General features: G+C 39.9%; 1 protein-coding gene across 3 annotated transcripts in view; it reads left to right on the top strand.

Moving 5' to 3' along the window:
* FSIP1 (fibrous sheath interacting protein 1) overlaps positions 1-12,572 on the top strand; it is a 259,251-nt gene that overhangs the window by 236,745 nt on the left and 9,934 nt on the right. The window lies entirely within an intron of this gene.

A 12,572-nucleotide genomic window follows, 5' to 3' on the forward strand; every position in this document is an offset into this window, starting at 1 on the left:
TTCAAAATATAGCAGAATAAGGAGGTATCCTTGAAAGTCACAGATGGGTCAATTAAGAGCATGCTAATGTAAGAACATATTTATTAATGTTTATATCAGATCATTGTTGGGATTAGTACTCTTACAAAATACATTATTTTTAATGATAACTAATGCCATTATTAGTTATGGTAGTTATGGTTATCCAGAAAGCAGTGTTGATTTCAGAGGAAAAGAGAAATTAGTTTGAGTGGCTACAAATAATTAGATTTGCTTAGTGTTTTAACTTCCAAATATCAGTGATGAATATTTGTTCCAAGGAATGAATTCATGGAATGCTGTGTATCATTGTGGTTTTGTTAGTTTTGGTATACAAACTTCCAGTCCCAGCTGCCTGTATATTGTCAGGGTTTTTTTTTTTTTTTTTGATCCAGTGTTGCATCTTACCAATGGTACAAAATACCAAAATACCAATTATGGGCAGTTTTTTGATGTAAACAAATATTCAATTATTTGTGTTAGAGGTCTAACATAGTCTATGTTATATTTGTTGAGTTTATTTAAATAACTTCAACTTTTCCTCTCATGTAGATTAAAATATATTTCCTATTAAATCTATACCTATTAATCTATTAATTCTGAACTAACTCCTTAGCCCTGTATTTCTAACTGCCATCTGGATATGAACTCAAACCAATTTCCTCATCCTTCCCTCTCAACTCAGATTTTCCTCTTGACTTCCATTTCCTCAATCACCGAGGCTTAAAATGTGAGTCATCATTGATTCTTCCGTTTCCCTCGCTTCCCACTTCCAGTCTTCAAATCTTGTTTGTTCTGCTTTTGCAATGTCTCCCATGTCCATCACTCACTCCCTTGCTGTTCCTACCCTCTCAGCTGGATCAATGCAGTAACCTGATCAGGTATCCGCGCTCTGCTGTCTCTTCTCCTGCCATTGTCAACCACCTAAACTTATACCCCCAAAGTACAACTTTGATGAACATACTCTCCAGCTCAAAAAGCTTCTATGGTTCTCCTCTGTCTGTTGAATGAAATTTGAATTCCTTCACTTGCTGTTCAAGGCCTTCAGAATCTGACCTGAAGTTGTCTTCATAATCAGTCTCTATGTAGTTTCTTAAATGTTATTCAGGTTATATAGCTAATTTGGGCTCAGGATGTACAGTGCTCTCTATGTTGCTCAAGACTGTTTCTTCTCAGGAATGTGCAGGTATACCTTCAATGGTAGTTGAATTCTAACACCATCCTGTCTAAATGTAACCTTCCCTGCTCCTCTCTTTTAAGAGTTTTACTTCTCTTCTGAATGTCCAAGGGTATTAGTCCCCTATCACATCATTTTACACACAGTCTCACATTGTTAGGGACACATACCCATACACTCTTCCTTAGAACTATGTAACCTTTTTGAGGACAGAGGTCCTATCTTCTGATTCATTGTTATATCTTCTCTGATGTCCAAAGTGCTGCCTTAAATCAAGTGCCTGTTTAATAAATAAAGGAATTTAAATTATACAGGTTTAGATGTGTGAGTGCGTGCTAGGTTGCTTCAGTCATGTTCAACTCTTTGAGACCCTATGGACTGTAGCCCATCAGGCTCAGGAATTCTCCAGGCAAGAATACTGGAGTAGGTTGGTGTATCCTCCTCCAGGGTATCTTCACAACCCAGGGATCAGACTCACCTCTCTTACATCTCCTGCATTGACAGGCAGGTTCTTTACCATTAGCACCATCTGGGAAGCCCCAGCTTTAGAATAATACACTGAAAATGCGGTTCACATCTATTCTTTGCATTATGAATGAAAGCAGGTGGTATTGCTTAAGAATTACGCAAGCCTGATATTCTGTATAAAGATTTGGAACTTTTTTCTTTTTTAGTGAAATTCCACAAGCTATACTCTTTTTACCTAGCAGCAGAGTTTACTTCCAACAGGTAATTCAGTTAAATGAGTGTGCTCTGTCTTCTCCATCAACCGTCTTCACTTAACAAATAGACTGTAAGAACTTTGTTCTACTCTAAAATAGCAGTGTATTTTTCTTTTTGGACAAAAAGTTTTTATTAGGAAGAAAGTATCGGCATTTCTTTTTTGTCAACTGTAATCAAAACGTATTCAGTTGGATATGATGATTTATTGTGTATGGGGTCTCATGCTAATGGAGTCAGTATGTGGGGGTTGAGGAGATCATTCTACTGAGATATGACATTACTTCTATGTGAATGTCAGTCACACTGATGTATATCTGTCTCCAAGTAGAGCATGAAAATATGGAATGAACTAGAATTTAATGTGACATAATGGAAAGAAGCTCTGGTGATTTACTTTTAACTTCTGAAAAAGTGCCTCTGATGGCTCCAGATATTTCCAGTATTTGACTGAAACAACCCTGTGATTATGGAGGTTTAAGATAGAATAGATGTGGATATATGAACCATATTTTACTTTCTGTTTATTACGTGATAAACTTTAAGGAATAAATCCTACGTTATTACTTTGGATGCTTGTCAGCCTATCTGAAGCTGGGAGTTTTTCTTTTACTAACCTCAACATTTACGATTATTAAAATAACTTGCTAATCAGTTTATTCTAAAATACCAAATTGGACATTATATGATTTATGCAAAAGTGAACCCCAAAACTAAATGCCAAACCAGTTTTCCTGGCAAAAAGCCTTTTAAAGATGTAATTATAATGAGGAATTACAGTGTATTCAGCTGTTATGTTATATTCCTTCTCTTAGGAAATAGATATGTGTGAATACATGATTCAGATGAGGTTTCTGTAAGCAGACAGGAAGAAAATAAGAAGAATCATTCATCATTTTCTCTTTAAGTAGCAAATATATTGTTTTATTTTCCTACATGAACTGAGGTCTGTTATGAATTTTAAAATTCTGCTTCTAAAAGATAGAGTAAGATAAAACTTCAGTTCAGTTCAGTTGCTCAGTCATGTCCAACTCTTTGCGACCCTGTGAACCGCAGCACGCCAGGCCTCCCTGTCCATCACCAGCTCCCGGAGTTTACCCAAACTCATGTCCATTGAGTCAATGATGCCATCCAACCATCTCATCCTCTGTTGTCCCCTTCTCCTCCTGCCCCCAATCCCTCCCAGCATCAGGGTCTTTTCAAATGAGTCAGCTCTTCGCATCAGGTGTCCAAAGAATTGAAGTTTCAGCTTCAACATCAGTCCTCCAATGAACACCCAGGACCGCTCTCCTTTAGGATGGACTGGTTGGATCTCCTTGCAGTCCAAGGGACTCTCAAGAGTCTTCTCCAACACCACAGTTCAAAACCATCAGTGTCCAAATCTAGTGACACTGAGGATCAATTTCAATTGTGGTATTGAAGATAAGGATTTGCTTCACAGATGTATTAGAAGTTTCCAGTGTGAAGTACCTCATTTTGGGGGAAGTGTAGTTGATTTATAATATTGGTTTCAGGTGGGTAGCATAGTGAGTCAATATTTATGCATATTATACTCTATTAGTGGTTATTACAAGATAATGTCTAGAATTCCCTGTGCTATACAATATATTTTTGTTGCTTATCTATTTTACACATAGTAGTTTGTATCTCTTAATCACATATCACTAACTTGCCCCTTCTCCTTCCCTCTCCCCTTTGGGAACCATTAATTTGTTTTCTCTGTGTGTGAGTCAGTTTGTTTTGCTGTATACATTGATTTGTATTATCTTTTAGATTTCACGTGTAATTGATGTTATACAGTATTCGTCTTTCTTTGTCTGACTTATTTAAGTATAATATACTCTAGGTTGATTTGTATTGCTGTAAATGGTAGAATTTCATTCATTTTATGGCTGAGTAATATTTTATTATAGGTAGATAGGTAGGTAGATAGATATGTCACCTCTTATGCATTTGTCTGTTGGTGGTCACTTGGATTCCAACCATATTTTGACTATTGTAAATAGTACTGTTAAGAACTTTGGGATACATGTGTTTTTTTGATTTAGTCTTTTCATTTTTTTTTTCCTGAGTATAGAACCAGGAGTGGAATTGTTGGACCATACGGTTAGTTCTCTTTTTAGTTTTTCGAGGAAACTATATACAGTTTTCCACAGTGAATGTACCAATTTACATTCCCACAGACAGGGTACAAGGGCCCCTTTATTCCACATCCTCTCTAACATTTGTTATTTGTAGACTTTTGGATGATAGCCATTCTGACAGTTGTGAGGTGATAATTGCATTTTATTTTGATTTGCATTTCTCTGATAATTACAGTGTTGATTATACTTTTTATGTGCCTGTTAGTCATCTGCATGTCCTCTTTGGAAAAATGTCTATTCAGATCTTCTGTTCATTTTTTGATTGGGTTGTTTTTTTGATACTGAGTTGTATTAACTGTTTATATATTTTGGATTTTAAACCCTTGTTAGTCATATCATTTGTAAACATTTTCTCCTATTCTGCAGGTTGTCTTTTTGTTTCATTGATGGCTCCTATTGTTGCACAAAAGCTTTGGAGTTAAGTTAGGTTCTGTTTGTTTATTTGTGCTTTTATTTTTTTGCCTTAGGCTACAGATTAAAAAAAGTTACTACAATTTATGTCAAAAAATGTTATGCCTATTTTGTCTTCTAAGAGTTTTATGGTTTCAGTTGTTACATTTATGCCTTTAATCTGTTTTGAGTTTATTTTTTTTATATATGTTGTGAGGAAATGTTGTAACCTCATTCTTTTACATGTAGTTTCCCAGTTTTCCCAGCACCACTTATTAAACAGAGATTTTTTTCTCCATTGCATATTCTTGCCTTCTTTGTCATAGATGAATCGACCATAGGCACATTGGTTTATTTCTGGGCGCTCTGTTCTATTCCACTGATCTACACGCCTGTTTTTCTGCCAGTACCATGCTGTTTTGATTTCTATAGCTTTGGTATAGTTTAAAGTCTAAAAGGGTTATACATCCAGCTTTGTTCTTATTTTTTCTCAAGATTGTTTTGGCAATTTGAGGTCTTTTGTGGTTCCATATGAATTTTAGGATTATTTATTCTAGTTCTGTGGAAAATGGAAAATGTCATGGGTATTTTGATAGGTATTGCATTAAATCTGTAGATTGCTTGGGGTAGTATAGCCATTTTAACAATATTAATGCTTCCAATCCAAGAGCACAGGATATTTTTCCATTTCTGTGTATCATCTTCAATTTCTTACATAAATGTTTTATAGTTTTCAGAATATAGGTCTTCTACCTCCTTGGTTAAGTTAATTCCTATGTATTTTATTCTTTTTGATGTGATTTTAAAAGAGATTGGTTTTAAAAGGGAAAATTTTCTTTTTCTGATAGTATTGTTGGTATATGGAAAAACAATAGACTTCTGTGTATTAGTCTTATATCCTGTTCCCTTGTTGAATTTATTTATTAGTTCTAATGGGTTTTAGGTGGAGAATTTAGAGTTTTCTATATAAAGTATCATCTTTATATACTGTCATCTACAAATATGACAGTTTTACTTCTTCCCTACCCTTTTGTTATCTTTATTAAAAAAACAGCTCTTGGTTGCATTGATCTTTTCTAATTTTTTGTCCCTGTTTATTTCCTCTTTGATCTTTATTATCTCCTCCTTTCTGAGCTGACTCTGCTCCCTTTAAGTGTATGTTTTCCCTCTCCCTGTTCAAAACTCTTGCCCCAGAGCAGGGGGATGCTGAAACAAGTAAGGTCCATGCACAGTCAGAAGTCTGATGTGCTACTCATGGAGGCAACTGTGTCTTTGCTCAGATGCGGGCTTGAGTGCTAGTCACCTTTGTCGCTCACAACTGATCACTGCCCCCAGCTTCTACCACCCCTGCGCTGTGGTGGAACCATTCCACAGGGCTTACTGGGGCCCATGTGGAGTCTTGATGTGTATCAGGAGGTGAGTTGTGGTGGAGCAATTGCTGTCAGAGATCTGAGCAGTCTCTGAGATTCCATTTGAGTAAATGCCAACAATGGCAACTGCCATCCCACCCAGACTCCACCTCAGGTCTGGGTTACCTCTGTGTCCTACAGTTGAGTTGTTTCTTGGTCGTGGGCACCTCAGATTCAGTGCCATGGTATGGCATGGGGTGAGCAGGCTGGAGCTTCGGCTGGGGCACATGGCAAGGCAGGTGTGGAAAACCAGCTGCTCCTAGAGCAAATGTCTCTCTGTCCTGCCTTAGGCCTAGCCAGCGTGTATGCACCCCTTACACGAACAGTCTAAGCTTCACATAACCCTTCTAATTGTTCCAGAGGTCCTCCAACAAGCCAACAGGCTTATCTCCCCTGTGTAAGACCCCAGACTGGAGCACCCCATCTATTGCTTGAACTGCTCACTCCCCAGGGCAGGTGTCTGCTTGAGTAATCTCCATTTTCATCTTAATCCTCTCCCAGGGGCCCAGGTCCTGTCCTGATTGCTTTTCTTCCCTTCCTAATTCTTACAGCCTTCGCTGTATAAGAGTCCTTCTGCCAGTTTGTTTTCAGAGAGAACTGTTTCACATTAGATGTGTTTTTGATGTGTTTGTGGGAGAAGGTGAGCTTCATGTCCTTTTACTCTGCCACCTTGACTGCCCCCTCCTGAAGTACTTCATTTTTCATTTTGTGCTTTAAGCTTAGTGGTAACTACTGTTATTTGACTTTTTGGATACAAGGTCCAGTAAATTCAGTGTTACACTCAAGTCACTGTTGGGGTTTCAGAAGACCGATAAATAGCATCTTCTCTTTCCCACTCCTATCAAACCAACTGAGAGATGTATGCTGCTGCTAGGTCACTTCAATCGTGTCTGACTCTGTGTGACCCCATAGACGGCAGCCCACCAGGCTCCCCCATCCCTGGGATTCTCCAGGCAAGAACACTGGAGTGGGTTGCCATTTCCTTCTCCAATGCATGAAAGTGAAAAGTGAAAGTGAAGTCGCTCAGTCCTGTCCAACCCTCAGCAACCCCATGGACTGTAGCCTACCAGGCTCCTCCGTCCATGGGATTTTCCAGGCAAGAGTACCAGAATGGGGTGCCATGGCCTTCTCCTGAGAGATGTATAGATTCTGACAAATGAAGATTAGGAGGTTGGCTTTATTGCTGATGAAAAGTAGGGGATTGATGTCACCTGGGTAGGAAGCCAAATGGTCTTCTTGATGTTATGCCCTCAAGATAAACCTAGATACTCACTCTGGCAGAAGTGAAAATCATCAAGCCTCACCCATGGAAACCTGTCCATGTGGATCAGTAGTACAGAGGAGCAAAGGGCACCCTGGCAGAGAATAGTGACCCCCTTGCAGAGAGGAATGAGTTGAGCACGCTGTTTCTTCCCCTAGACTCACCAGTCAGATAACTTACTGTTCTTTCCCATGGTGGGGGTGAAGCTGGATGCATCTCCACTGAAAGTTCCCCCACATGGAAGTGTGAGAGGAGTAAGTGGTCTTTGATCACATCAACCATGGAGACACTGCGAGGTACACTAGTGCTGCAGGTCTGTGGTTAGTCTAGTACTTAATCAAAGCTTCATATGCTGAATTGACTTCTAGATAATCAAAAAGGCATCTATGCATGTACATTTTTTTTTTTTCTAATCAAGCACTTGAGATGCTTATCAACACATTCATGTAACTAAGAGGAAAATATGATTGGCAAATAACAAAGACAGAGTAAGGCATAAAGGGACACAAAGTCAATCACGCAGTAAAAAAGGGGGATAAGACTACACTAATTTTTCAAGGGAAACAGTGAAATTTCCCATAGGACCCATTTATTGAATAATTTTTTTAAAAATTTCTATAACAAGTGTAACAGTGAATCAGATAGAGTTATTTTTAACATAATACCAGTAAATTAAAACTAAGGAGACCAAGTGTCTTGGTCTGCTCAGGAGTGTCTTGATTATACACTGAATGTCCCTTGTCTTGGGTAACCCTCAGTCTCTGGCAAACTGGGATGGTTCAGTTCAGTTCAGTTCAGTCACTCAGTCGTGTCTGATGCGACCCCATGAATTGCAGCACGACAGGCCTCCCTATCCGTCACAAACTCCCGGAGTTTACTCAAACTCATGCCCATCGAGTCGGTGATGCCATCCAGCCATCTCATCCTCTGTTGTCCCCTTCTCCTCCTGCCCCCAATCCCTCCCAGCATCAGGGTCTTTTCCAATGAGCCAACTCTTTGCATGAGGTGGCCAAAGTATTGGAGTTTCAGCTTCAGCATCAGTCCTTCCAATGAACACCCAGGACTGATCTCCTTTAGGATGGACTGGTTGGATCTCCCTGCAGTCCAGAGGACTCTGAAGAGTCTTCTCCAACACCACAGTTCAAAAGCATCAATTTTTCGGCGCTCAGCTTTCTTCACAGTCCCGCTCTCACATCCATACATGACCACTGGAAAAACCATAGCCTTGACTAGACGGACCTCTGTTGGCAAAGTAATGTCTCTGCTTTTTAATATGCTGTCTAGGTTGGTCACAACTTTCCTTCCAAGGAGTAAGTGTCTTTTAATTTCATAGCTGCAGTCACCATCTGCAGTGATTTTGGAGCCCCAAAAAATAAAGTCTGACACTGTTTCCACTGTCTCCCCATCTATTTCCCATGAGGTAATGGGACCAGATGCCATGATCTTAGTTTTCTGAATGTTAAGCTTTAAGCCAACTTTTTCACTCTCCTCTTTCACTTTCATCAAGAGGCTTTTTAGTTCCTCTTCACTTTCTGCCATAAGGGTGGTGTCATCTGCACATCTGAGGTTATTGATATTTCTCCTGGCAATCTTGATTCCAGCTTGTGCTTCTTCCAGCCCAGCGTTTCTCATGATGTACTCTGCATAGAAGTTAAATAAGCAGGGTGACAATATATAGCCTTGATGTACTCCTTTTCCTATTTGGAACCAGTCTGTTGTTCCATGTCCAGTTCTAACTGTTGCTTCCTGACCTGCATACAGGTTTCTCAAGAGGCAGGTCAGGTGGTTTGGTATGCCCATCTCTTTCAGAATTTTCCACAGTTTGTTGTGATCCACACAGTAGAAGGCTTTGGCGTAGTCAATAAAGCAGAAATACATGTTTTTCTGGAAGTCTCTTGCTTTTTCGATGATCCAGTGGATATTGGCAATTTGATCTCTGGTTCCTCTGCCTTTTTAAAACCAGCTTGAACGTCTGGAAGTTCTCGGTTCACGTATTGCTGAAGCCTGGCTTGGGGAATTTTGAGCTATACTTTACTAGCATGTGAGATGAATGCAATTGTGCAGTAGTTTGAGCAGTCTTTGGGATTGCCTTTCTTTGGGACTGGAATGAAAACTGACCTTTTCCAGTCCTGTGGTCACTGCTGAGTTTTCCAAATTTGCTGGCATTTTGAGTGCAGCATTTTCACAGCATCATCTTTCAGGATTTGAAATAGCTCAACTGGAATTCCATCACCTCCACTAGCTTTGTTCATAGTGATGCTTTCTAAGGCCCACTTGACTTCACAGTCCAGGATGTCTGGCTCTAGGTGAGTGACACACCATCGTGATTATCTGGGTCATGAAGCTCTTTTTTGTACAGTTCTTCTGTGTATTCTTGCCACCTCTTCTTAATATCTTCTGCTTCTGTTAGGTCCATACCATTTCTGTCCTTTATTGAGCCCATTTTTGCATGAAATATTCCCTTGGTATCTCTAATTTTCCTGAATTGATCTCTAGTCTTTCCCATTCTGTTGTTTTCCTCTATTTCTTTGCATTGATCGCTGAGGAAGGTTTTCTTATCTCTCCTGGCTGTTCTTTGGAACTCTGCATTCAAATGGGAATATCTCTCCTTTTCTCCTTTGCTTTTCGCTTCTCTTCTTTTCGTAGCTATTTGTAAGGCCTCCTCAGACAACCATTTTGCCTTTTTGCATTTCTTCCCCATGGGGATGGTCTTGATCCCTGTCTCCTGAACAATGTCACAAACCTCTGTCCATAGTTCATCAGGCTCTCTGTCTATCAGATCTAGTCCCTTAAATCTATTTCTCACTTCCACTGTATGGTTAGGTCACTCTAAAGTGAAAGTGAGAACATAAAATCAAGGAGAAAATTCATTACCCAAAGGATAAAGTTAACAGAGTTCAGCTAAGTAGCAGGATTTGAGGCTAGAACATAGATGAGCAGAGATGCCTGGCTCAACCACCCGCCAGCATGATCTGGTTTAGGGGTTAGTTGTGTGGGCTGTGAGTGATACAGACCTCCTGTTTGAATCCTCACTTGGCTTTTAGCAGATGATCTTGTGCAAGTTACTTAATCTCTCTCTCCTCTCTACCTTGTTTCCCTTATCTATAAGATAATATGGCTTTAGTACTTATCCTCTAGGATTATAATAAGAATCAAATGAGAAAATTCACATAAAATGATTAGTGCAGTGATTGGATTTGGCTGGCCTACCTAGTACTTAACATTTCATCAGATTTCTCATAAAAGCCTAGATTTCTGATGTTTCTAGCAAATCAGCAGCTCTTACACTTGGGGAGGAGAGCCGAATAGCAGATATTCCCTTTAGGAGCATGTACTCTGCTGGAAAACGTGGCCCCATCTGACCCTCTCTACTTCATGTGCTTGACCCTTTGGGGCCATATGATATCCATCCCATGTTATAAGCCTTTGTTGCTTAGAATATTGTCCAATCACTGGAGTGTTGTTAGAAGTTCAGGGCCTAAGGCCCCACCCCAAGCCTACTGAATGAAAATTTGCACTTTAATAAGCTCCCCTGTGATAATTACAGTGAAGTTTGAGAAGTTCTGTTACAAACCACTAGAGCATTCTTCCTAACCAGGATGAATGTAGAGATCATCTGGGAATTTTTTTGCTTGTCTGTTTTACACCCATGTCCAAGGCCTTAGCCAGACTTAATAAAATCAGGCTCCCTGGTATGGAGTGCTCAAAATCTGTCAGATTAATGCAAGTCACAAGGTTTTGCTGTGCATATTTGAGAAATAGGGCATTTAGTTTATATGTAAGAAAACTAATACCGTTATCCTATTAGTATCCTCAGATAGAACACGTTCTCAGTTCAGTTCAGTTCAGTCACTCAGTCATGTCCAACACTTTGTGACCCCATGGACTACAGCACGCCAGACCTCCCTGTCCATCACCAACTCCTGGAGTTTATTCAAACTCATGCCCACTGAGTCAGTTATGCCATCCAACCATCTCATCCTCTGTCATCCCCTTCTCCTGCCTCCAATCTTTCCCAGCATCAGGATCTTTTCCAATGAGTCACTTCTTCACAACAGGTGGTCAAAGTATTGGAGTTTCAGCTTCAGCATCAGTCCTTCCAAGGAATATTCAGGACTGATTTCCTTTCGGATGGACTGGTTAGATCTCCTTGCAGTCCAAGTGACTCTCAGGAGTCTTCTCCAACACCACAGTTCAAAAACATCAATTCTTCGGTGCATAGCTTTCTTTATAGTCCAACTCTCACATCCATACATGAAACTGGAAAAACCATAGCCTTGACTAGATGGACCTTTGTTGACAAAGTAATGTCTCTGCTTTTTAATATGCTGTCTAGGTTGGTCATAACTTTTCTTCCACGGAGCAAGTGTCTTTTAATTTCATGGCTGCAGTCACCATCTGCAGTGATTTTGGAGCAAAAAAAAAAAAAGTCTGCTGCTGTTTCCCTATCTATTTGCCATGAAGTGATGGGACCAGATGCCATGATCTTAGTTTTCTGAATGTTAAGCTTTAAGCCAACTTTTTCACTCCTCTTTTACTTTCATCTATAGGCTCTTTAGTTCCTCTTTGCTTTCTGCCATAAAGGTGGTGTCATCTGCACATCTGAGGTTATTGATATTTCTCCTGGCAATCTTGATTCCAGCTTGTGCTTCATCCAGCCCAGTGTTTCTCATGATGTACTCTGCATATACATTAAATAAGCAGGGTGACAATATACAGCCTTGACGTACTCCTTTTCCTATTTGGAACCAGTCTGTTGTTCCATGTCCAGTTCTAACTGTTGCTTCCTGAGCTGCATACATTTCTCAAGAGGCAGGTCAGGTGGTCTGGTATTCCCATCTCTTTCAGAATTTTCCACAGTTTGTTGTGATCCACACAGTAGAAGGCTTTGGCGTAGTCAATAAAGCAGAAATAGATGTTTTTCTGGAACGCTCTTGCTTTTTCGATGGTCTAGCAGATGTTGGCAATTTGATCTCTGGTTCCTCTGCCTTTTCTAAATCTATCTTGAACATCTGGAAGTTCACAGTTCATGTACTGTTGAAGCCTGGCTTGGAGAATTTTGAGCATTACTTTGCTAGCGTGAAAGATGAGTGCAATTGTGCCGTAGTTTGAGCATTCTTTGTCATTGCCTTTCTTTGGGATTGGAATGAAAACTGACCTTTTCCAGTCCTGTGGTCACTGCTGAGTTTTCCAAATTTGCTGGCATTTTGAGTGCAGCATTTTCACAGCATCATCTTTCAGGATTTGAAATAGCTCAACTGGAATTCCATCACATCCACTAGCTTTGTTCATAGTGATGCTTCCTAAGGTCCACTTGACTTTTCATTCCAGGATGTCTGGCTCTAGGTGAGTGATCACACCATCATGATTATCTGGGTCATAAGATCTTTTTTGTATAGTTCTTCTGTGTATTCTTGCCACCTCTTCTTAACATCTTCTGCTTCTGTTAGATC

Source organism: Cervus elaphus, chromosome 12 (assembly GCF_910594005.1).
Source record: "Cervus elaphus chromosome 12, mCerEla1.1, whole genome shotgun sequence".
Classification (NCBI taxonomy): Eukaryota; Metazoa; Chordata; class Mammalia; order Artiodactyla; family Cervidae; genus Cervus; species Cervus elaphus.